Source organism: Paralichthys olivaceus, chromosome 24, assembly GCF_024713975.1.
Source record: "Paralichthys olivaceus isolate ysfri-2021 chromosome 24, ASM2471397v2, whole genome shotgun sequence".
In the NCBI taxonomy this organism is placed as follows: Eukaryota; Metazoa; Chordata; class Actinopteri; order Pleuronectiformes; family Paralichthyidae; genus Paralichthys; species Paralichthys olivaceus.
This window is the reverse complement of record NC_091116.1, coordinates 4645086-4672988: the sequence shown is the minus strand read 5'-3', so window position 1 is coordinate 4672988 and position 27903 is coordinate 4645086. Positions and strand designations below refer to the sequence as shown.

At 38.7% G+C, this 27903-nt stretch overlaps 1 long non-coding RNA gene across 1 annotated transcript in view; it reads right to left on the bottom strand.

Moving 5' to 3' along the window:
• Positions 1-27602, bottom strand: part of LOC138407086 (uncharacterized) — a 45473-nt gene extending 17871 nt beyond the window's left edge. The window contains exon 1 of the long non-coding RNA XR_011240516.1: positions 27517-27602. This is a non-coding gene — a long non-coding RNA (uncharacterized lncRNA). The remainder of the gene's footprint in view (positions 1-27516) is intronic.
• Between the last annotated feature and the right edge of the window lie 301 nt (positions 27603-27903).

Here is a 27903-nt window from a genome sequence, read left to right as displayed (position 1 = left end):
GATTATTCAGACTATTTGCTCTTAATACATTACTTACCTCAAACAACATCGCTCCACATAACGAGTGAGCCGCTGTCCTCATCGGCCCTGTATGACAAACAGAGAAAACATCAGGGGTCTCATTTAGCAAACACTGTGTGGCATTCATACAAAAACTGGACTTACACAAAACTAAATTACAAATTAGAAAACCATGCAGGTTCACCCAATAGATTTTTGAGAAGAATAGAAACACTCACCTGGGACTTTTCCTGGCTGAACAATCACCTCTCTATTGTGACAGAGGCATGACAAGACACAACCCTAACACAATTTCAACAACAGTCATTGTGTTCAAAATAACAGCAGTGTGGAGTTCTATTACTCAAGTCAAACAGGTGGCCCTCATTTAAGGACCAAGGCAGCAAATGTTCTACATGCTAGTTCTAGTGCATTTGTCTGAAAATCACTGGAACATGGGTCATTGTTCACAACAACAGCATACTTTGATTCAAAAGTATCAAGACAACCAGAAAAGTACAAACTGTTCAACTTCAATCATCTCAAATCCTTTAAAATAACAACCAAAACCACAAACACATGGGAGACAACAGAACACTACCATTCAGATGAATCAGACAATAACCTAAATGACACCTATGCAAAGTCCCATTGTTGAAAAATTAACATGTGCTGAAGAGGTTACAATTTTCCTTAAAGGAAAATACCACAACATTTTGTGGAGTGATGACATCACCACTGTTCAAACCACAGAACACGGTGAAGCATGGTAGCACAAGCACAATACTTCAAGACATCATGTTGCCTTATGCCAAAGAGGAGACACCCTTCAAATGTGTCTTTCAACTAGACAACCACCCCAAACACACAAGTAAGCACACAGCATCTTCAACATCCAACAACACTAACATAATGGAGTGGCCACTCCGATCATCCTGGACTACAATACCTGTACACAGGTGACACAACTTGGTCGACTCCATGCAACACACATGTGAAGCAGTTCTCAAACACACTGCTTGTACAACTAAATACAAGTTCAGTGATTCACAGACAAGACACATCTTCAAGCATTTTTCACTTCATACAATAAATGTTTGACTTTGTAAAGAACAATGCAGACACTGCTATCTTTTATTTATTTATTTATTTATTATTAACACACTGCTATTATTTTGAACACAACTCTACATCTCACATGGAACAAGCAGCAATAGATCAACTACATTCAAACAATAACTGTTCAAATGTACTCACAAATCCAGCAGTGACACAATCCAGGTGCTTCAACAAACCTGTAACACATGACATGGTTTACAAACACACATTGATATAAAGTCTCTTTTGATTTAATGAACAAACACTGAACTGTACAACCACTTACCACTGTTGATCCTCAAAAACACTGGTGGAACAGCTTAGAGGTTTCTTAGGTCCACATGAAGTACAACCTGGTAGACACAATAACACCTGAAACACATGAAGGAAATGGAGTTATGGCTCACATGGAGGGACACACACCTAGTTAGCAAGTGCAGCAAGTTTACCCAATAGATTTTTGAGATAAAACAAGAATAGAAACATACTCACCTGGGACTTTTCGTGGCTGAACAATCACCTTTCTATTGTGACAGAGGCATGACAAGACACAACCCTAACACAATTTCACCACTTTCAACAACAGTCATTGTGTTCAAAATAACAGCAGTGTGGAGTTCTATTACTCAAGTCAAACAGGTGGCCGTCATTTAAGGACCAAGGCAGCAAATGTTCTACATGCTAGTTCTAGTGCATTTGTCTGAAAATCACTGGAACATGGGTCATTGTTCACAACAGCATACTTTGATTCAAAAGTATCAAGACAACCAGAAAAGTACAAACCGCTCAACTACAATCATCTCAAATCCTTTAAAATAGCAACCAAAACCACAAAGACGTGGGAGACAACAGAACACTACCATTCAGAGGAATCAGACAATAACCTAAATGACACCTATGCAAAGTCCCATTGTTGAAAAATTAACATGTGCTGAAGAGGTTACAATTTTCAGTAAAGGAAAATACCACAACATTTTGTGGAGTGATGACATCACCACTGTTCAAACCACAGAACACGGTGAAGCATGGTAGCACAAGCACAATACTTCAAGACATTGTGTTGACTTATGCCAAAGAGGAGACACCATTCAAATGTGTCTTTCAACTAGACAACCACCCCAAACACACAAGTAAGCACACAGCATCTTCAACATCCAACAACACTAACATAATGGAGTGGCCACTCCGATCATCCTGGACTACACTACCTGTACACAGGTGACACAACTTGGTCGACTCCATGCAACACACATGTGAAGCAGTTCTCAAACACACTGCTCGTACAACTAAATACAAGTTCAATGATTCACAGACAAGACACATCTTCAAGCATTTTTCACTTCATACAATAAATGTTTGACTTTGTAAAGAACAATGCAGACACTGCTATCTTTTATTTATTTATTTTTTATTAACACACTGCTATTATTTTGAACACAACTCTACATCTCACATGGAACAAGCAGCAATAGATCAACTACATTCAAACAATAACTGTTCAAATCTACTCACAAATCCAGCAGTGACACAATCCAGGTGCTTCAACAAACCTGTAACACATGACATGGTTTACAAACACACATTCATATAAAGTCTCTTTTGATTTAATGAACAAACACTGAACTGTACAACCACTTACCACTGTTGATCCTCAGTAACACTGGTGGAACAGCTTAGAGGTTTCTTAGGTCCACATGAAGTACAACCTGGTAGACACAATAACACCTGAAACACATGAAGGAAATGGAGTTATGGCTCACATGGAGGGACACACACCTAGTTAGCAAGTGCAGCAAGTTTACCCAATAGATTTTTGAGATAAAACAAGAATAGAAACATACTCACCTGGGACTTTTCGTGGCTGGACATTCACCTTTCTATTGTGACAGAGGCATGACAAGACACAACCCTAACACAATTTCACCACTTTCAACAACAGTCATTGTGTTCAAAATAACAGCAGTGTGGAGTTCTATTACTCAAGTCAAACAGGTGGCCCTCATTTAAGGACCAAGGCAGCAAATGTTCTACATGCTAGTTCTAGTGCATTTGTCTGAAAATCACTGGAACATGGGTCAATGTTCACAACAACAGCATACTTTGATTCAAAAGTATTAAGACAACTACAAAAGTACAAACCGCTCAACTTCAATCATCTCAAATCCTTTAAAATAGCAACCAAAACCACAAAGACGTGGAAGACAACAGAACACTACCATTCAGATGAATCAGACAATAACCTAAATGACACCTAAGCAAAGTCCCATTGTTGAAGCATGGTGGCACAAGCACAATACTTCAAGACATTGTGTTGACTTATGCCAAAGAGGAGACACCCTTCAAATGTGTGTTTCAACAAGACAACCACCCCAAACACACAAGTAAGCACACAGCATCTTCAACATCCAACAACACTAACATTATGGAGTGGCCACTCCGATCATCCTGGACTCCAATACCTGTACACAGGTGACGCAACTTGGTCGACTCCATGCAACACACATGTGAAGCAGTTCTCAAACACACTGCTTGTACAACTAAATACAACTTCAGTGATTCACAGACAAGACACATCTAGCATTTTTTACTTCATACAATAAATGTTTGACTTTGTAAAGAACAATGCAGACACTGCTATCTTTTATTTTATTTTATTATATTGTTTAAAACACACTGCTATTACTTTGAACACAACTCTACTTCTCACATGGAACAAGCAGCAATAGATCAACTACATTCAAACAATAACTGTTCAAATCTACTCACAAATCCAGCAGTGACACAATCCAGGTGCTTCAACAAACCTGTAACACATGACATGGTTTACAAACACACATTAATATAAAGTCTCTTTTGATTTAATGAACAAACACTGAACTGTACAACCACTTACCACTGTTGATCCTCAGTAACACTTGTGGAACAGCTTAGAGGTTTCTTAGGTCCACATGAAGTACAACCTGGTAGACACAATAACACCTGAAACACATGAAGGACATACAGTAACCAGGACTTATGGCTCACCTGGAGGAACACATACCTACTTGCTGCTAAACAACAATCTTTAAAAGCTGATAATCTATTTTAGATCAAACTCACCATTTTCCATGTGGTTCCCTCCCACCACCAAGGACTTTCAGTACAATGTCTGAAAGAGGAAAGAAGTGGTCGTCTTTATTTTTAATAACGTCAGTGTGTACAGATTATTCAGACTATTTGCTCTTAATACATTACTTACCTCAAACAACATCGCTACACCTAACCAGTGAGCCGCTGTCCTCATCGGCCCTGTATGACAGACAAAACAATCAAGGGTCTCATTTAGCAAACACTGTGTGGCATTCATACAAAAACTGGACTTACACAAAAATAAATTACTATTTAGAAAACCATGCAGGTTCACCCAATAGATTTTTGAGAAGAGAAAAGAATAGAAACATACTCACCTGGGACTTTTCCTGGCTGAACAATCACCTTTCTATTGTGACAGAGGCATGACAAGACACAACCCTAACACAATTTCACCACTTTCAACAACAGTCATTGTGTTCAAAAGAACAGCAGTGTGGAGTTCTATTACTCAAGTCAAACAGGTGGCCCTCATTTAAGGACCAAGGCAGCAAATGTTCTACATGCTAGTTCTAGTGCATTTGTCTGAAAATCACTGGAACATGGGTCATTGTTCACAACAACAGCATACTTTGATTCAAAAGTATCAAGACAACCAGAAAAGTACAAACCGCTCAACTACAATCATCTCAAATCCTTTAAAATAGCAACCAAAACCACAAAGACGTGGAAGACAACAGAACACTACCATTCAGATGAATCAAACAATAACCTAAATGACACCTATGCAAAGTCCCATTGTTGAAAAATCAACATGTGCTGAAAAGGTTACAATTTTCCTTAAAGGAAAATACCACAACATTTTGTGGAGTGATGAAGGCAACACTGTTCAAACCACAGAACACGGTGAAGCATGGTAGCACAAGCACAATACTTCAAGACATCATGTTGCCTTATGCCAAAGAGGAGACACCCTTCAAATGTGTCTTTCAACAAGACAACCACCCCAAACACACAAGTAAGCACGCAGCATCTTCAACATCCAACAACACTAACATAATGGAGTGGCCACTCCGATCATCCTGGACTACAATACCTGTACACAGGTGACGCAACTTGGTCGACTCCATGCAACACACATGTGAAGCAGTTCTCAAACACACTGCTTGTACAACTAAATACAAGTTCAGTGATTCACAGACAAGACACATCTTCAAGCATTTTTCACTTCATACAATAAATGTTTGACTTTGTAAAGAACAATGCAGACACTGCTATCTTTTATTTATTTATTTATTTATTATTAACACACTGCTATTATTTTGAACACAACTCTACATCTCACATGGAACAAGCAGCAATAGATCAACTACATTCAAACCAATAACTGTTCAAATCTACTCACAAATCCAGCGGTGACACAATCCAGGTGCTTCAACAAACCTGTAACACATGACATGGTTTACAAACACATTAATATAAAGTCTCTTTTGATTTAATGAACAAACACTGAACTGTACAACCACTTACCACTGTTGATCCTCAGTAACACTGGTGGAACAGCTTAGAGGTTTCTTAGGTCCACATGAAGTACAACCTGGTAGACACAATAACACCTGAAACACATGAAGGACATACAGTAACCAGGACTTATGGCTCACCTGGAGGAACACATACCTACTTGCTGCTAAACAACAATCTTTAAAAGCTGATAATCTATTTTAGATCACACTCACCATTTTCCATGTGGTTCCCTCCCACCACCAAGGACTTTCAGTACAATGTCTAAAAGGGGACAGAAGTGGTCGTCTTTATTTTTTTACAACTATAAACAACGTCAGTGTGTACAGATTATTCAGACTATTTGCTCTTAATACATTACTTACCTCAAACAACATCGCTCCACCTAACCAGTGAGCCGCTGTCCTCATCGGCCCTGTATGACAAACAGAGAAAACATCAGGGGTCTCATTTAGCAAACACTGTGTGGCATTCATACAAAAACTGGACTTACACAAAACTAAATTACAAATTAGAAAACCATGCAGGTTCACCCAATAGATTTTTGAGAAGAATAGAAACATACTCACCTGGGACTTTTCCTGGCTGAACAATCACCTCTCTATTGTGACAGAGGCATGACAAGACACAACCCTAACACAATTTCAACAACAGTCATTGTGTTCAAAATAACAGCAGTGTGGAGTTCTATTACTCAAGTCAAACAGGTGGCCCTCATTTAAGGACCAAGGCAGCAAATGTTCTACATGCTAGTTCTAGTGCATTTGTCTGAAAATCACTGGAACATGGGTCATTGTTCACAACAACAGCATACTTTGATTCAAAAGTATCAAGACAACCAGAAAAGTACAAACCGCTCAACTTCAATCATCTCAAATCCTTTAAAATAGCAACCAAAACCACAAAGACGTGGAAGACAACAGAACACTACCATTCAGATGAATCAGACAATAACCTAAATGACACCTAAGCAAAGTCCCATTGTTGAAGCATGGTGGCACAAGCACAATACTTCAAGACATTGTGTTGACTCATGCCAAAGAGGAGACACCCTTCAAATGTGTGTTTCAACAAGACAACCACCCCAAACAAACAAGTAAGAACGCAGCATCTTCAACATCCAACAACAACACTAACATAATGGAGTGGCCACTCCGATCATCCTGGACTACAATACCTGTACACAGGTGACGCAACTTGGTCGACTCCATGCAACACACATGTGAAGCAGTTCTCAAACACACTGCTTGTACAACTAAATACAACTTCAGTGATTCACAGACAAGACACATCTAGCATTTTTTACTTCATACAATAAATGTTTGACTTTGTAAAGAACAATGCAGACACTGCTATCTTTTATTTTATTTTATTATATTGTTTAAAACACACTGCTATTATTTTGAACACAACTCTCCTTCTCACATGGAACAAGCAGCAATAGATCAACTACATTCAAACAATAACTGTTCAAATCTACTCACAAATCCAGCAGTGACACAATCCAGGTGCTTCAACAAACCTGTAACACATGACATGGTTTACAAACACACATTAATATAAAGTCTCTTTTGATTTAATGAACAAACACTGAACTGTACAACCACTTACCACTGTTGATCCTCAGTAACACTGGTGGAACAGCTTAGAGGTTTCTTAGGTCCACATGAAGTACAACCTGGTAGACACAATAACACCTGAAACACATGAAGGACATACAGTAACCAGGACTTATGGCTCACCTGGAGGAACACATACCTGCTTGCTGCTAAACTACAATCTTTACAAGCTGATAATCTATTTTAGATCAAACTCACCATTTTCCATGTGGTTCCCTCCCTCCACCAAGGACTTTCAGTACAATGTCTGAAAGAGGAAAGAAGTGGTCGTCTTTATTTTTAACAACGTCAGTGTGTACAGATTATTCAGACTATTTGCTCTTAATACATTACTTACCTCAAACAACATCACTCCACCTAACGAGTGATCCACTGTCCTCATCGGCCCTGTATGACAGACAAAACAATCAAGGGTCTCATTTAGCAAACACTGTGTGGCATTCATACAAAAACTGGACTTACACAAAACTAAATTACTATTTAGAAAACCATGCAGGTTCACCCAATAGATTTTTGAGAAGAGAAAAGAATAGAAACATACTCACCTGGGACTTTTCCTGGCTGAACAATCACCTTTCTATTGTGACAGAGGCATGACAAGACAGAACCCTAACACAATTTCACCACTTTCAACAACAGTCATTGTGTTCAAAATAACAGCAGTGTGGAGTTCTATTACTCAAGTCAAACAGGTGGCCGTCATTTAAGGACCAAGGCAGCAAATGTTCTACATGCTAGTTCTAGTGCATTTGTCTGAAAATCACTGGAACATGGGTCATTGTTCACAACAACAGCATACTTTGATTCAAAAGTATCAAGACAACCAGAAAAGTACAAACCGCTCAACTACAATCATCTCAAATCCTTTAAAATAGCAACCAAAACCACAAAGACGTGGAAGACAACAGAACACTACCATTCAGATGAATCAAACAATAACCTAAATGAATCCTACGCAAAGTCCCATTGTTGAAAAATCAACATGTGCTGAAAAGGTTACAATTTTCCTTAAAGGAAAATACCACAACATTTTGTGGAGTGATGAAGGCAACACTGTTCAAACCACAGAACACTGTGAAGCATGGTAGCACAAGCACAATACTTCAAGACATCATGTTGACTTATGCCAAAGAGGAGACACCCTTCAAATGTGTGTTTCAACAAGACAACCACCCCAAACACACAAGTAAGCACACAGCATCTTCAACATCCAACAACAACACTAACATTATGGAGTGGCCACTCCGATCATCCTGGACTACAATACCTGTACACAGGTGACGCAACTTGGTCGACTCCATGCAACACACATGTGAAGCAGTTCTCAAACACACTGCTTGTACAACTAAATACAAGTTCAGTGATTCACAGACAAGACATCTTCTAGCATTTTTCACTCAATACAATAAATGTTTGACTTTGTAAAGAACAATGCAGACACTGCTATCTTTTATTTTATTTTATTATATTGTTTAAAACACACTGCTATTACTTTGAACACAACTCTACTTCTCACATGGAACAAGCAGCAATAGATCAACTACATTCAAACAATAACTGTTCAAATGTACTCACAAATCCAGCAGTGACACAATCCAGGTGCTTCAACAAACCTGTAACACATGACATGGTTTACAAACACACATTCATATAAAGTCTCTTTTGATTTAATGAACAAACACTGAACTGTACAACCACTTACCACTGTTGATCCTCAGTAACACTGGTGGAACAGCTTAGAGGTTTCTTAGGTCCACATGAAGTACAACCTGGTAGACACAATAACACCTGAAACACATGAAGGACATACAGTAACCAGGACTTATGGCTTACCTGGAGGAACACATACCTACTTGCTGCTAAACAACAATCGTTAAAAGCTGATAATCTATTTTAGATCAAACTCACCATTTTCCATGTGGTTCCCTCCCACCACCAAGGACTTTCAGTACAATGTCTGAAAGAGGAAAGAAGTGGTCGTCTTTATTTTTAATAACGTCAGTGTGTACAGATTATTCAGACTATTTGCTCTTAATACATTACTTACCTCAAACAACATCGCTCCACATAACGAGTGAGCCGCTGTCCTCATCGGCCCTGTATGACAGACAAAACAATCAAGGGTCTCATTTAGCAAACACTGTGTGGCATTCATACAAAAACTGGACTTACACAAAACTAAATTACTATTTAGAAAACCATGCAGGTTCACCCAATAGATTTTTGAGAAGAGAAAAGAATAGAAACATACTCACCTGGGACTTTTCCTGGCTGAACAATCACCTTTCTATTGTGACAGAGGCATGACAAGACAGAACCCTAACACAATTTCACCACTTTCAACAACAGTCATTGTGTTCAAAATAACAGCAGTGTGGAGTTCTATTACTCAAGTCAAACAGGTGGCCCTCATTTAAGGACCAAGGCAGCAAATGTTCTACATGCTAGTTCTAGTGCATTTGTCTGAAAATCACTGGAACATGGGTCATTGTTCACAACAACAGCATACTTTGATTCAAAAGTATCAAGACAACCAGAAAAGTACAAACCGCTCAACTACAATCATCTCAAATCCTTTAAAATAGCAACCAAAACCACAAAGACGTGGAAGACAACAGAACACTACCATTCAGATGAATCAAACAATAACCAAAATGAATCCTACGCAAAGTCCCATTGTTGAAAAATTAACATGTGCTGAAGAGGTTACAATTTTCAGTAAAGGAAAATACCACAACATTTTGTGGAGTGATGACATCACCACTGTTCAAACCACAGAACACGGTGAAGCATGGTAGCACAAGCACAATACTTCAAGACATTGTGTTGACTTATGCCAAAGAGGAGACACCCTTCAAATGTGTGTTTCAACTAGACAACCACCCCAAACACACAAGTAAGCACACAGCATCTTCAACATCCAACAACACTAACATAATGGAGTGGCCACTCCGATCATCCTGGACTACAATACGTGTACACAGGTGACACAACTTGGTCGACTCCATGCAACACACATGTGAAGCAGTTCTCAAACACACTGCTCGTACAACTAAATGCAAGTTCAATGATTCCCAGACAAGACACATCTTCAAGCATTTTTCACTTCATACAATAAATGTTTGACTTTGTAAAGAACAATGCAGACACTGCTATCTTTTATTTATTTATTTTTTATTAACACACTGCTATTATTTTGAACACAACTCTACATCTCACATGGAACAAGCAGCAATAGATCAACTACATTCAAACCAATAACTGTTCAAATGTACTCACAAATCCAGCAGTGACACAATCCAGGTGCTTCAACAAACCTGTAACACATGACATGGTTTACAAACACACATTCATATAAAGTCTCTTTTGATTTAATGAACAAACACTGAACTGTACAACCACTTACCACTGTTGATCCTCAGTAACACTGGTGGAACAGCTTAGAGGTTTCTTAGGTCCACATGAAGTACAACCTGGTAGACACAATAACACCTGAAACACATGAAGGACATACAGTAACCAGGACTTATGGCTTACCTGGAGGAACACATACCTACTTGCTGCTAAACAACAATCTTTAAAAGCTGATAATCTATTTTAGATCACACTCACCACTTTCCATGTGGTTCCCTCCCACCACCAAGGACTTTCAGTACAATGTCTAAAAGGGGACAGAAGTGGTCGTCTTTATTTTTTTACAACTATAAACAACGTCAGTGTGTACAGATTATTCAGACTATTTGCTCTTAATACATTACTTACCTCAAACAACATCACTCCACATAACGAGTGAGCCGCTGTCCTCATCGGCCCTGTATGACAGACAAAACAATCAAGGGTCTCATTTAGCAAACACTGTGTGGCATTCATACAAAAACTGGACTTACACAAAACTAAATTACTATTTAGAAAACCATGCAGGTTCACCCAATAGATTTTTGAGAAGAGAAAAGAATAGAAACATACTCACCTGGGACTTTTCCTGGCTGAACAATCACCTTTCTATTGTGACAGAGGCATGACAAGACAGAACCCTAACACAATTTCACCACTTTCAACAACAGTCATTGTGTTCAAAATAACAGCAGTGTGGAGTTCTATTACTCAAGTCAAACAGGTGGCCCTCATTTAAGGACCAAGGCAGCAAATGTTCTACATGCTAGTTCTAGTGCATTTGTCTGAAAATCACTGGAACATGGGTCATTGTTCACAACAACAGCATACTTTGATTCAAAAGTATCAAGACAACCAGAAAAGTACAAACCGCTCAACTACAATCATCTCAAATCCTTTAAAATAGCAACCAAAACCACAAAGACGTGGAAGACAACAGAACACTACCATTCAGATGAATCAAACAATAACCAAAATGAATCCTACGCAAAGTCCCATTGTTGAAAAATTAACATGTGCTGAAGAGGTTACAATTTTCAGTAAAGGAAAATACCACAACATTTTGTGGAGTGATGACATCACCACTGTTCAAACCACAGAACACGGTGAAGCATGGTAGCACAAGCACAATACTTCAAGACATTGTGTTGACTTATGCCAAAGAGGAGACACCCTTCAAATGTGTGTTTCAACTAGACAACCACCCCAAACACACAAGTAAGCACACAGCATCTTCAACATCCAACAACACTAACATAATGGAGTGGCCACTCCGATCATCCTGGACTACAATACGTGTACACAGGTGACACAACTTGGTCGACTCCATGCAACACACATGTGAAGCAGTTCTCAAACACACTGCTCGTACAACTAAATGCAAGTTCAATGATTCCCAGACAAGACACATCTTCAAGCATTTTTCACTTCATACAATAAATGTTTGACTTTGTAAAGAACAATGCAGACACTGCTATCTTTTATTTATTTATTTTTTATTAACACACTGCTATTATTTTGAACACAACTCTACATCTCACATGGAACAAGCAGCAATAGATCAACTACATTCAAACCAATAACTGTTCAAATGTACTCACAAATCCAGCAGTGACACAATCCAGGTGCTTCAACAAACCTGTAACACATGACATGGTTTACAAACACACATTCATATAAAGTCTCTTTTGATTTAATGAACAAACACTGAACTGTACAACCACTTACCACTGTTGATCCTCAGTAACACTGGTGGAACAGCTTAGAGGTTTCTTAGGTCCACATGAAGTACAACCTGGTAGACACAATAACACCTGAAACACATGAAGGAAATGGAGTTATGGCTCACATGGAGGGACACACACCTAGTTAGCAAGTGCAGCAAGTTTACCCAATAGATTTTTGAGATAAAACAAGAATAGAAACATACTCACCTGGGACTTTTCGTGGCTGGACATTCACCTTTCTATTGTGACAGAGGCATGACAAGACACAACCCTAACACAATTTCACCACTTTCAACAACAGTCATTGTGTTCAAAATAACAGCAGTGTGGAGTTCTATTACTCAAGTCAAACAGGTGGCCCTCATTTAAGGACCAAGGCAGCAAATGTTCTACATGCTAGTTCTAGTGCATTTGTCTGAAAATCACTGGAACATGGGTCAATGTTCACAACAACAGCATACTTTGATTCAAAAGTATTAAGACAACTACAAAAGTACAAACCGCTCAACTTCAATCATCTCAAATCCTTTAAAATAGCAACCAAAACCACAAAGACGTGGAAGACAACAGAACACTACCATTCAGATGAATCAGACAATAACCTAAATGACACCTAAGCAAAGTCCCATTGTTGAAGCATGGTGGCACAAGCACAATACTTCAAGACATTGTGTTGACTTATGCCAAAGAGGAGACACCCTTCAAATGTGTGTTTCAACAAGACAACCACCCCAAACACACAAGTAAGCACACAGCATCTTCAACATCCAACAACAACACTAACATTATGGAGTGGCCACTCCGATCATCCTGGACTCCAATACCTGTACACAGGTGACGCAACTTGGTCGACTCCATGCAACACACATGTGAAGCAGTTCTCAAACACACTGCTTGTACAACTAAATACAACTTCAGTGATTCACAGACAAGACACATCTAGCATTTTTTACTTCATACAATAAATGTTTGACTTTGTAAAGAACAATGCAGACACTGCTATCTTTTATTTTATTTTATTATATTGTTTAAAACACACTGCTATTACTTTGAACACAACTCTACTTCTCACATGGAACAAGCAGCAATAGATCAACTACATTCAAACAATAACTGTTCAAATCTACTCACAAATCCAGCAGTGACACAATCCAGGTGCTTCAACAAACCTGTAACACATGACATGGTTTACAAACACACATTAATATAAAGTCTCTTTTGATTTAATGAACAAACACTGAACTGTACAACCACTTACCACTGTTGATCCTCAGTAACACTTGTGGAACAGCTTAGAGGTTTCTTAGGTCCACATGAAGTACAACCTGGTAGACACAATAACACCTGAAACACATGAAGGACATACAGTAACCAGGACTTATGGCTCACCTGGAGGAACACATACCTACTTGCTGCTAAACAACAATCTTTAAAAGCTGATAATCTATTTTAGATCAAACTCACCATTTTCCATGTGGTTCCCTCCCACCACCAAGGACTTTCAGTACAATGTCTGAAAGAGGAAAGAAGTGGTCGTCTTTATTTTTAATAACGTCAGTGTGTACAGATTATTCAGACTATTTGCTCTTAATACATTACTTACCTCAAACAACATCGCTACACCTAACCAGTGAGCCGCTGTCCTCATCGGCCCTGTATGACAGACAAAACAATCAAGGGTCTCATTTAGCAAACACTGTGTGGCATTCATACAAAAACTGGACTTACACAAAAATAAATTACTATTTAGAAAACCATGCAGGTTCACCCAATAGATTTTTGAGAAGAGAAAAGAATAGAAACATACTCACCTGGGACTTTTCCTGGCTGAACAATCACCTTTCTATTGTGACAGAGGCATGACAAGACACAACCCTAACACAATTTCACCACTTTCAACAACAGTCATTGTGTTCAAAATAACAGCAGTGTGGAGTTCTATTACTCAAGTCAAACAGGTGGCCCTCATTTAAGGACCAAGGCAGCAAATGTTCTACATGCTAGTTCTAGTGCATTTGTCTGAAAATCACTGGAACATGGGTCATTGTTCACAACAACAGCATACTTTGATTCAAAAGTATCAAGACAACCAGAAAAGTACAAACCGCTCAACTACAATCATCTCAAATCCTTTAAAATAGCAACCAAAACCACAAAGACGTGGAAGACAACAGAACACTACCATTCAGATGAATCAAACAATAACCTAAATGACACCTATGCAAAGTCCCATTGTTGAAAAATCAACATGTGCTGAAAAGGTTACAATTTTCCTTAAAGGAAAATACCACAACATTTTGTGGAGTGATGAAGGCAACACTGTTCAAACCACAGAACACGGTGAAGCATGGTAGCACAAGCACAATACTTCAAGACATCATGTTGCCTTATGCCAAAGAGGAGACACCCTTCAAATGTGTCTTTCAACAAGACAACCACCCCAAACACACAAGTAAGCACGCAGCATCTTCAACATCCAACAACACTAACATAATGGAGTGGCCACTCCGATCATCCTGGACTACAATACCTGTACACAGGTGACGCAACTTGGTCGACTCCATGCAACACACATGTGAAGCAGTTCTCAAACACACTGCTTGTACAACTAAATACAAGTTCAGTGATTCACAGACAAGACACATCTTCAAGCATTTTTCACTTCATACAATAAATGTTTGACTTTGTAAAGAACAATGCAGACACTGCTATCTTTTATTTATTTATTTATTTATTATTAACACACTGCTATTATTTTGAACACAACTCTACATCTCACATGGAACAAGCAGCAATAGATCAACTACATTCAAACCAATAACTGTTCAAATCTACTCACAAATCCAGCGGTGACACAATCCAGGTGCTTCAACAAACCTGTAACACATGACATGGTTTACAAACACATTAATATAAAGTCTCTTTTGATTTAATGAACAAACACTGAACTGTACAACCACTTACCACTGTTGATCCTCAGTAACACTGGTGGAACAGCTTAGAGGTTTCTTAGGTCCACATGAAGTACAACCTGGTAGACACAATAACACCTGAAACACATGAAGGAAATGGAGTTATGGCTCACATGGAGGGACACACACCTAGTTAGCAAGTGCAGCAAGTTTACCCAATAGATTTTTGAGATAAAACAAGAATAGAAACATACTCACCTGGGACTTTTCGTGGCTGGACATTCACCTTTCTATTGTGACAGAGGCATGACAAGACACAACCCTAACACAATTTCACCACTTTCAACAACAGTCATTGTGTTCAAAATAACAGCAGTGTGGAGTTCTATTACTCAAGTCAAACAGGTGGCCGTCATTTAAGGACCAAGGCAGCAAATGTTCTACATGCTAGTTCTAGTGCATTTGTCTGAAAATCACTGGAACATGGGTCATTGTTCACAACAGCATACTTTGATTCAAAAGTATCAAGACAACCAGAAAAGTACAAACCGCTCAACTACAATCATCTCAAATCCTTTAAAATAGCAACCAAAACCACAAAGACGTGGGAGAAAACAGAACACTACCATTCAGATGAATCAAACAATAACCTAAATGACACCTATGCAAAGTCCCATTGTTGAAAAATTAACATGCGCTGAAGAGGTTACAATTTTCAGTAAAGGAAAATACCACAACATTTTGTGGAGTGATGACATCACCACTGTTCAAACCACAGAACACGGTGAAGCATGGTAGCACAAGCACAATACTTCAAGACATTGTGTTGACTTATGCCAAAGAGGAGACACCCTTCAAATGTGTCTTTCAACTAGACAACCACCCCAAACACACAAGTAAGCACACAGCATCTTCAACATCCAACAACACTAACATAATGGAGTGGCCACTCCGATCATCCTGGACTACAATACCTGTACACAGGTGACGCAACTTGGTCGACTCCATGCAACACACATGTGAAGCAGTTCTCAAACACACTGCTCGTACAACTAAATGCAAGTTCAATGATTCACAGACAAGACACATCTTCAAGCATTTTTCACTTCATACAATTAATGTTTGACTTTGTAAAGAACAATGCAGACACTGCTATCTTTTATTTATTTATTTTTTATTAACACACTGCTATTATTTTGAACACAACTCTACATCTCACATGGAACAAGCAGCAATAGATCAACTACATTCAAACCAATAACTGTTCAAATCTACTCACAAATCCAGCAGTGACACAATCCAGGTGCTTCAACAAACCTGTAACACATGACATGGTTTACAAACACACATTCATATAAAGTCTCTTTTGATTTAATGAACAAACACTGAACTGTACAACCACTTACCACTGTTGATCCTCAGTAACACTGGTGGAACAGCTTAGAGGTTTCTTAGGTCCACATGAAGTACAACCTGGTAGACACAATAACACCTGAAACACATGAAGGACATACAGTAACCAGGACTTATGGCTTACCTGGAGGAACACATACCTACTTGCTGCTAAACAACAATCTTTAAAAGCTGATAATCTATTTTAGATCACACTCACCATTTTCCATGTGGTTCCCTCCCACCACCAAGGACTTTCAGTACAATGTCTAAAAGGGGACAGAAGTGGTCGTCTTTATTTTTTTACAACTATAAACAACGTCAGTGTGTACAGATTATTCAGACTATTTGCTCTTAATACATTACTTACCTCAAACAACATCGCTCCACCTAACCAGTGAGCCGCTGTCCTCATCGGCCCTGTATGACAAACAGAGAAAACATCAGGGGTCTCATTTAGCAAACACTGTGTGGCATTCATACAAAAACTGGACTTACACAAAACTAAATTACAAATTAGAAAACCATGCAGGTTCACCCAATAGATTTTTGAGAAGAATAGAAACATACTCACCTGGGACTTTTCCTGGCTGAACAATCACCTCTCTATTGTGACAGAGGCATGACAAGACACAACCCTAACACAATTTCAACAACAGTCATTGTGTTCAAAATAACAGCAGTGTGGAGTTCTATTACTCAAGTCAAACAGGTGGCCCTCATTTAAGGACCAAGGCAGCAAATGTTCTACATGCTAGTTCTAGTGCATTTGTCTGAAAATCACTGGAACATGGGTCATTGTTCACAACAACAGCATACTTTGATTCAAAAGTATCAAGACAACCAGAAAAGTACAAACCGCTCAACTTCAATCATCTCAAATCCTTTAAAATAGCAACCAAAACCACAAAGACGTGGAAGACAACAGAACACTACCATTCAGATGAATCAGACAATAACCTAAATGACACCTAAGCAAAGTCCCATTGTTGAAGCATGGTGGCACAAGCACAATACTTCAAGACATTGTGTTGACTCATGCCAAAGAGGAGACACCCTTCAAATGTGTGTTTCAACAAGACAACCACCCCAAACAAACAAGTAAGCACGCAGCATCTTCAACATCCAACAACAACACTAACATAATGGAGTGGCCACTCCGATCATCCTGGACTACAATACCTGTACACAGGTGACGCAACTTGGTCGACTCCATGCAACACACATGTGAAGCAGTTCTCAAACACACTGCTTGTACAACTAAATACAACTTCAGTGATTCACAGACAAGACACATCTAGCATTTTTTACTTCATACAATAAATGTTTGACTTTGTAAAGAACAATGCAGACACTGCTATCTTTTATTTTATTTTATTATATTGTTTAAAACACACTGCTATTACTTTGAACACAACTCTACTTCTCACATGGAACAAGCAGCAATAGATCAACTACATTCAAACAATAACTGTTCAAATCTACTCACAAATCCAGCAGTGACACAATCCAGGTGCTTCAACAAACCTGTAACACATGACATGGTTTACAAACACACATTAATATAAAGTCTCTTTTGATTTAATGAACAAACACTGAACTGTACAACCACTTACCACTGTTGATCCTCAGTAACACTGGTGGAACAGCTTAGAGGTTTCTTAGGTCCACATGAAGTACAACCTGGTAGACACAATAACACCTGAAACACATGAAGGACATACAGTAACCAGGACTTATGGCTCACCTGGAGGAACACATACCTGCTTGCTGCTAAACTACAATCTTTACAAGCTGATAATCTATTTTAGATCAAACTCACCATTTTCCATGTGGTTCCCTCCCTCCACCAAGGACTTTCAGTACAATGTCTGAAAGAGGAAAGAAGTGGTCGTCTTTATTTTTAACAACGTCAGTGTGTACAGATTATTCAGACTATTTGCTCTTAATACATTACTTACCTCAAACAACATCACTCCACCTAACGAGTGATCCACTGTCCTCATCGGCCCTGTATGACAGACAAAACAATCAAGGGTCTCATTTAGCAAACACTGTGTGGCATTCATACAAAAACTGGACTTACACAAAACTAAATTACTATTTAGAAAACCATGCAGGTTCACCCAATAGATTTTTGAGAAGAGAAAAGAATAGAAACATACTCACCTGGGACTTTTCCTGGCTGAACAATCACCTTTCTATTGTGACAGAGGCATGACAAGACAGAACCCTAACACAATTTCACCACTTTCAACAACAGTCATTGTGTTCAAAATAACAGCAGTGTGGAGTTCTATTACTCAAGTCAAACAGGTGGCCGTCATTTAAGGACCAAGGCAGCAAATGTTCTACATGCTAGTTCTAGTGCATTTGTCTGAAAATCACTGGAACATGGGTCATTGTTCACAACAACAGCATACTTTGATTCAAAAGTATCAAGACAACCAGAAAAGTACAAACCGCTCAACTACAATCATCTCAAATCCTTTAAAATAGCAACCAAAACCACAAAGACGTGGAAGACAACAGAACACTACCATTCAGATGAATCAAACAATAACCTAAATGAATCCTACGCAAAGTCCCATTGTTGAAAAATCAACATGTGCTGAAAAGGTTACAATTTTCCTTAAAGGAAAATACCACAACATTTTGTGGAGTGATGAAGGCAACACTGTTCAAACCACAGAACACTGTGAAGCATGGTAGCACAAGCACAATACTTCAAGACATCATGTTGACTTATGCCAAAGAGGAGACACCCTTCAAATGTGTGTTTCAACAAGACAACCACCCCAAACACACAAGTAAGCACACAGCATCTTCAACATCCAACAACAACACTAACATTATGGAGTGGCCACTCCGATCATCCTGGACTACAATACCTGTACACAGGTGACGCAACTTGGTCGACTCCATGCAACACACATGTGAAGCAGTTCTCAAACACACTGCTTGTACAACTAAATACAAGTTCAGTGATTCACAGACAAGACACATCTTCTAGCATTTTTCACTCAATACAATAAATGTTTGACTTTGTAAAGAACCATGCAGACACTGCTATCTTTTATTTTATTTATTTATTTTTTATTAACACACTGCTATTATTTTGAACACAACTCTACATCTCACATGGAACAAGCAGCAATAGATCAACTACATTCAAACCAATAACTGTTCAAATCTACTCACAAATCCAGCAGTGACACAATCCAGGTGCTTCAACAAACCTGTAACACATGACATGGTTTACAAACACACATTAATATAAAGTCTCTTTTGATTTAATGAACAAACACTGAACTGTACAACCACTTACCACTGTTGATCCTCAGTAACACTGGTGGAACAGCTTAGAGGTTTCTTAGGTCCACATGAAGTACAACCTGGTAGACACAATAACACCTGAAACACATGAAGGAAATGGAGTTATGGCTCACATGGAGGGACACACACCTAGTTAGCAAGTGCAGCAAGTTTACCCAATAGATTTTTGAGATAAAACAAGAATAGAAACATACTCACCTGGGACTTTTCGTGGCTGGACATTCACCTTTCTATTGTGACAGAGGCATGACAAGACACAACCCTAACACAATTTCACCACTTTCAACAACAGTCATTGTGTTCAAAATAACAGCAGTGTGGAGTTCTATTACTCAAGTCAAACAGGTGGCCCTCATTTAAGGACCAAGGCAGCAAATGTTCTACATGCTAGTTCTAGTGCATTTGTCTGAAAATCACTGGAACATGGGTCAATGTTCACAACAACAGCATACTTTGATTCAAAAGTATTAAGACAACTAGAAAAGTACAAACCGCTCAACTTCAATCATCTCAAATCCTTTAAAATAGCAACCAAAACCACAAAGACGTGGAAGACAACAGAACACTACCATTCAGATGAATCAGACAATAACCTAAATGACACCTAAGCAAAGTCCCATTGTTGAAGCATGGTGGCACAAGCACAATACTTCAAGACATTGTGTTGACTTATGCCAAAGAGGAGACACCCTTCAAATGTGTGTTTCAACAAGACAACCACCCCAAACACACAAGTAAGCACGCAGCATCTTCAACATCCAACAACAACACTAACATTATGGAGTGGCCACTCCGATCATCCTGGACTATAATACCTGTACACAGGTGACGCAACTTGGTCGACTCCATGCAACACACATGTGAAGCAGTTCTCAAACACACTGCTTGTACAACTAAATACAACTTCAGTGATTCACAGACAAGACACATCTAGCATTTTTTACTTCATACAATAAATGTTTGACTTTGTAAAGAACAATGCAGACACTGCTATCTTTTATTTTATTTTATTATATTGTTTAAAACACACTGCTATTACTTTGAACACAACTCTACTTCTCACATGGAACAAGCAGCAATAGATCAACTACATTCAAACAATAACTGTTCAAATCTACTCACAAATCCAGCAGTGACACAATCCAGGTGCTTCAACAAACCTGTAACACATGACATGGTTTACAAACACACATTAATATAAAGTCTCTTTTGATTTAATGAACAAACACTGAACTGTACAACCACTTACCACTGTTGATCCTCAGTAACACTGGTGGAACAGCTTAGAGGTTTCTTAGGTCCACATGAAGTACAACCTGGTAGACACAATAACACCTGAAACACATGAAGGACATACAGTAACCAGGATTTATGGCTCACCTGGAGGAACACATACCTACTTGCTGCTAAACAACAATCTTTAAAAGCTGATAATCTATTTTAGATCAAACTCACCATTTTCCATGTGGTTCCCTCCCACCACCAAGGACTTTCAGTACAATGTCTGAAAGAGGAAAGAAGTGGTCGTCTTTATTTTTAATAACGTCAGTGTGTACAGATTATTCGGACTATTTGCTCTTAATACATTACTTACCTCAAACAACATCGCTCCACCTAACCAGTGAGCCGCTGTCCTCATCGGCCCTGTATGACAGACAAAACAATCAAGGGTCTCATTTAGCAAACACTGTGTGGCATTCATACAAAAACTGGACTTACACAAAACTAAATTACTATTTAGAAAACCATGCAGGTTCACCCAATAGATTTTTGAGAAGAGAAAAGAATAGAAACATACTCACCTGGGACTTTTCCTGGCTGAACAATCACCTTTCTATTGTGACAGAGGCATGACAAGACACAACCCTAACACAATTTCACCACTTTCAACAACAGTCATTGTGTTCAAAATAACAGCAGTGTGGAGTTCTATTACTCAAGTCAAACAGGTGGCCCTCATTTAAGGACCAAGGCAGCAAATGTTCTACATGCTAGTTCTAGTGCATCTGTCTGAAAATCACTTGAACATGGGTCATTGTTCACAACAACAGCATACTTTGATTCAAAAGTATCAAGACAACCAGAAAAGTACAAACCGCTCAACTACAATCATCTCAAATCCTTTAAAATAGCAACCAAAACCACAAAGACGTGGAAGACAACAGAACACTACCATTCAGATGAATCAAACAATAACCAAAATGAATCCTACGCAAAGTCCCATTGTTGAAAAATCAACATGTGCTGAAAAGGTTACAATTTTCCTTAAAGGAAAATACCACAACATTTTGTGGAGTGATGAAGGCAACACTGTTCAAACCACAGAACACGGTGAAGCATGGTAGCACAAGCACAATACTTCAAGACATCATGTTGCCTTATGCCAAAGAGGAGACACCCTTCAAATGTGTCTTTCAACAAGACAACCACCCCAAACACACAAGTAAGCACACAGCATCTTCAACATCCAACAACACTAACATAATGGAGTGGCCACTCCGATCATCCTGGACTACAATACCTGTACACAGGTGACGCAACTTGGTCGACTCCATGCAACACACATGTGAAGCAGTTCTCAAACACACTGCTTGTACAACTAAATACAAGTTCAGTGATTCACAGACAAGACACATCTTCTAGCATTTTTCACTCAATACAATAAATGTTTGACTTTGTAAAGAACAATGCAGACACTGCTATCTTTTATTTTATTTATTTATTTTTTATTAACACACTGCTATTATTTTGAACACAACTCTACATCTCACATGGAACAAGCAGCAATAGATCAACTACATTCAAACCAATAACTGTTCAAATCTACTCACAAATCCAGCGGTGACACAATCCAGGTGCTTCAACAAACCTGTAACACATGACATGGTTTACAAACACACATTAATATAAAGTCTCTTTTGATTTAATGAACAAACACTGAACTGTACAACCACTTACCACTGTTGATCCTCAGTAACACTGGTGGAACAGCTTAGAGGTTTCTTAGGTCCACATGAAGTACAACCTGGTAGACACAATAACACCTGAAACACATGAAGGACATACAGTAACCAGGACTTATGGCTTACCTGGAGGAACACATACCTGCTTGCTGCTAAACAACAATCTTTAAAAGCTGATAATCTATTTTAGATCACACTCACCACTTTCCATGTGGTTCCCTCCCACCACCAAGGACTTTCAGTACAATGTCTAAAGGGGGACAGAAGTGGTCGTCTTTAATTTTTTTACAACTATAAACAACATCAGTGTGTACAGATTATTCAGACTATTTGCTCTTAATACATTACTTACCTCAAACAACATCACTCCACATAACGAGTGAGCCGCTGTCCTCATCGGCCCTGTATGACAAACAGAGAAAACATCAGGGTTCTCATTTAGCAAACACTGTGTGGCATTCATACAAAAACTGGACTTACACAAAACTAAATTACAAATTAGAAAACCATGCAGGTTCACCCAATAGATTTTTGAGAAGAATAGAAACATACTCACCTGGGACTTTTCCTGGCTGAACAATCACCTCTCTATTGTGACAGAGGCATGACAAGACACAACCCTAACACAATTTCAACAACAGTCATTGTGTTCAAAATAACAGCAGTGTGGAGTTCTATTACTCAAGGCAAACAGGTGGCCCTCATTTAAGGACCAAGGCAGCAAATGTTCTACATGCTAGTTCTAGTGCATTTGTCTGAAAATCACTGGAACATGGGTCATTGTTCACAGCAACAGCATACTTTGATTCAAAAGTATCAAGACAACCAGAAAAGTACAAACTGTTCAACTTCAATCATCTCAAATCCTTTAAAATAGCAACCAAAACCACAAAGACGTGGAAGCACGCAGCATCTTCAACATCCAACAACAACACTAACATTATGGAGTGGCCACTCCGATCATCCTGGACTATAATACCTGTACACAGGTGACGCAACTTGGTCGACTCCATGCAACACACATGTGAAGCAGTTCTCAAACACACTGCTTGTACAACTAAATACAACTTCAGTGATTCACAGACAAGACACATCTAGCATTTTTTACTTCATACAATAAATGTTTGACTTTGTAAAGAACAATGCAGACACTGCTATCTTTTATTTTATTTTATTATATTGTTTAAAACACACTGCTATTACTTTGAACACAACTCTACTTCTCACATGGAACAAGCAGCAATAGATCAACTACATTCAAACAATAACTGTTCAAATCTACTCACAAATCCAGCAGTGACACAATCCAGGTGCTTCAACAAACCTGTAACACATGACATGGTTTACAAACACACATTAATATAAAGTCTCTTTTGATTTAATGAACAAACACTGAACTGTACAACCACTTACCACTGTTGATCCTCAGTAACACTGGTGGAACAGCTTAGAGGTTTCTTAGGTCCACATGAAGTACAACCTGGTAGACCACTTACCACTGTTGATCCTCAGTAACACTGGTGGAACAGCTTAGAGGTTTCTTAGGTCCACATGAAGTACAACCTGGTAGACACAATAACACCTGAAACACATGAAGGACATACAGTAACCAGGATTTATGGCTCACCTGGAGGAACACATACCTACTTGCTGCTAAACAACAATCTTTAAAAGCTGATAATCTATTTTAGATCAAACTCACCATTTTCCATGTGGTTCCCTCCCACCACCAAGGACTTTCAGTACAATGTCTGAAAGAGGAAAGAAGTGGTCGTCTTTATTTTTAATAACGTCAGTGTGTACAGATTATTCGGACTATTTGCTCTTAATACATTACTTACCTCAAACAACATCGCTCCACCTAACCAGTGAGCCGCTGTCCTCATCGGCCCTGTATGACAGACAAAACAATCAAGGGTCTCATTTAGCAAACACTGTGTGGCATTCATACAAAAACTGGACTTACACAAAACTAAATTACTATTTAGAAAACCATGCAGGTTCACCCAATAGATTTTTGAGAAGAGAAAAGAATAGAAACATACTCACCTGGGACTTTTCCTGGCTGAACAATCACCTTTCTATTGTGACAGAGGCATGACAAGACACAACCCTAACACAATTTCACCACTTTCAACAACAGTCATTGTGTTCAAAATAACAGCAGTGTGGAGTTCTATTACTCAAGTCAAACAGGTGGCCCTCATTTAAGGACCAAGGCAGCAAATGTTCTACATGCTAGTTCTAGTGCATTTGTCTGAAAATCACTTGAACATGGGTCATTGTTCACAACAACAGCATACTTTGATTCAAAAGTATCAAGACAACCAGAAAAGTACAAACCGCTCAACTACAATCATCTCAAATCCTTTAAAATAGCAACCAAAACCACAAAGACGTGGAAGACAACAGTACACTACCATTCAGATGAATCAAACAATAACCAAAATGAATCCTACGCAAAGTCCCATTGTTGAAAAATCAACATGTGCTGAAAAGGTTACAATTTTCCTTAAAGGAAAATACCACAACATTTTGTGGAGTGATGAAGGCAACACTGTTCAAACCACAGAACACGGTGAAGCATGGTAGCACAAGCACAATACTTCAAGACATCATGTTGCCTTATGCCAAAGAGGAGACACCCTTCAAATGTGTCTTTCAACAAGACAACCACCCCAAACACACAAGTAAGCACACAGCATCTTCAACATCCAACAACACTAATATAATGGAGTGGCCACTCCGATCATCCTGGACTACAATACCTGTACACAGGTGACGCAACTTGGTCGACTCCATGCAACACACATGTGAAGCAGTTCTCAAACACACTGCTTGTACAACTAAATACAAGTTCAGTGATTCACAGACAAGACACATCTTCTAGCATTTTTCACTCAATACAATAAATGTTTGACTTTGTAAAGAACAATGCAGACACTGCTATCTTTTATTTTATTTATTTATTTTTTATTAACACACTGCTATTATTTTGAACACAACTCTACATCTCACATGGAACAAGCAGCAATAGATCAACTACATTCAAACCAATAACTGTTCAAATCTACTCACAAATCCAGCGGTGACACAATCCAGGTGCTTCAACAAACCTGTAACACATGACATGGTTTACAAACACACATTAATATAAAGTCTCTTTTGATTTAATGAACAAACACTGAACTGTACAACCACTTACCACTGTTGATCCTCAGTAACACTGGTGGAACAGCTTAGAGGTTTCTTAGGTCCACATGAAGTACAACCTGGTAGACACAATAACACCTGAAACACATGAAGGACATACAGTAACCAGGACTTATGGCTCACCTGGAGGAACACATACCTACTTGCTGCTAAACTACAATCTTTAAAAGCTGATAATCTATTTTAGATCACACTCACCACTTTCCATGTGGTTCCCTCCCACCACCAAGGACTTTCAGTACAATGTCTAAAGGGGGACAGAAGTGGTCGTCTTTAATTTTTTTACAACTATAAACAACATCAGTGTGTACAGATTATTCAGACTATTTGCTCTTAATACATTACTTACCTCAAACAACATCACTCCACATAACGAGTGAGCCGCTGTCCTCATCGGCCCTGTATGACAAACAGAGAAAACATCAGGGGTCTCATTTAGCAAACACTGTGTGGCATTCATACAAAAACTGGACTTACACAAAACTAAATTACAAATTAGAAAACCATGCAGGTTCACCCAATAGATTTTTGAGAAGAATAGAAACATACTCACCTGGGACTTTTCCTGGCTGAACAATCACCTCTCTATTGTGACAGAGGCATGACAAGACACAACCCTAACACAATTTCAACAACAGTCATTGTGTTCAAAATAACAGCAGTGTGGAGTTCTATTACTCAAGGCAAACAGGTGGCCCTCATTTAAGGACCAAGGCAGCAAATGTTCTACATGCTAGTTCTAGTGCATTTGTCTGAAAATCACTGGAACATGGGTCATTGTTCACAGCAACAGCATACTTTGATTCAAAAGTATCAAGACAACCAGAAAAGTACAAACTGCTCAACTTCAATCATCTCAAATCCTTTAAAATAGCAACCAAAACCACAAAGACGTGGAAGCACGCAGCATCTTCAACATCCAACAACAACACTAACATTATGGAGTGGCCACATCTAGCATTTTTTACTTCATACAATAAATGTTTGACTTTGTAAAGAACAATGCAGACACTGCTATCTTTTATTTTATTTTATTATATTGTTTAAAACACACTGCTATTATTTTGAACACAACTCTACTTCTCACATGGAACAAGCAGCAATAGATCAACTACATTCAAACAATAACTGTTCAAATCTACTCACAAATCCAGCAGTGACACAATCCAGGTGCTTCAACAAACCTGTAACACATGACATGGTTTACAAACACACATTAATATAAAGTCTCTTTTGATTTAATGAACAAACACTGAACTGTACAACCACTTACCACTGTTGATCCTCAGTAACACTGGTGGAACAGCTTAGAAGTTTCTTAGGTCCACATGAAGTACAACCTGGTAGACACAATAACACCTGAAACACATGAAGGACATACAGTAACCAGGATTTATGGCTCACCTGGAGGAACACATACCTACTTGCTGCTAAACAACAATCTTTAAAAGCTGATAATCTATTTTAGATCAAACTCACCATTTTCCATGTGGTTCCCTCCCACCACCAAGGACTTTCAGTACAATGTCTGAAAGAGGAAAGAAGTGGTCGTCTTTATTTTTAACAATGTCAGTGTGTACAGATTATTCGGACTATTTGCTCTTAATACATTACTAACCTCAAACAACATCGCTCCACCTAACGAGTGAGCCGCTGTCCT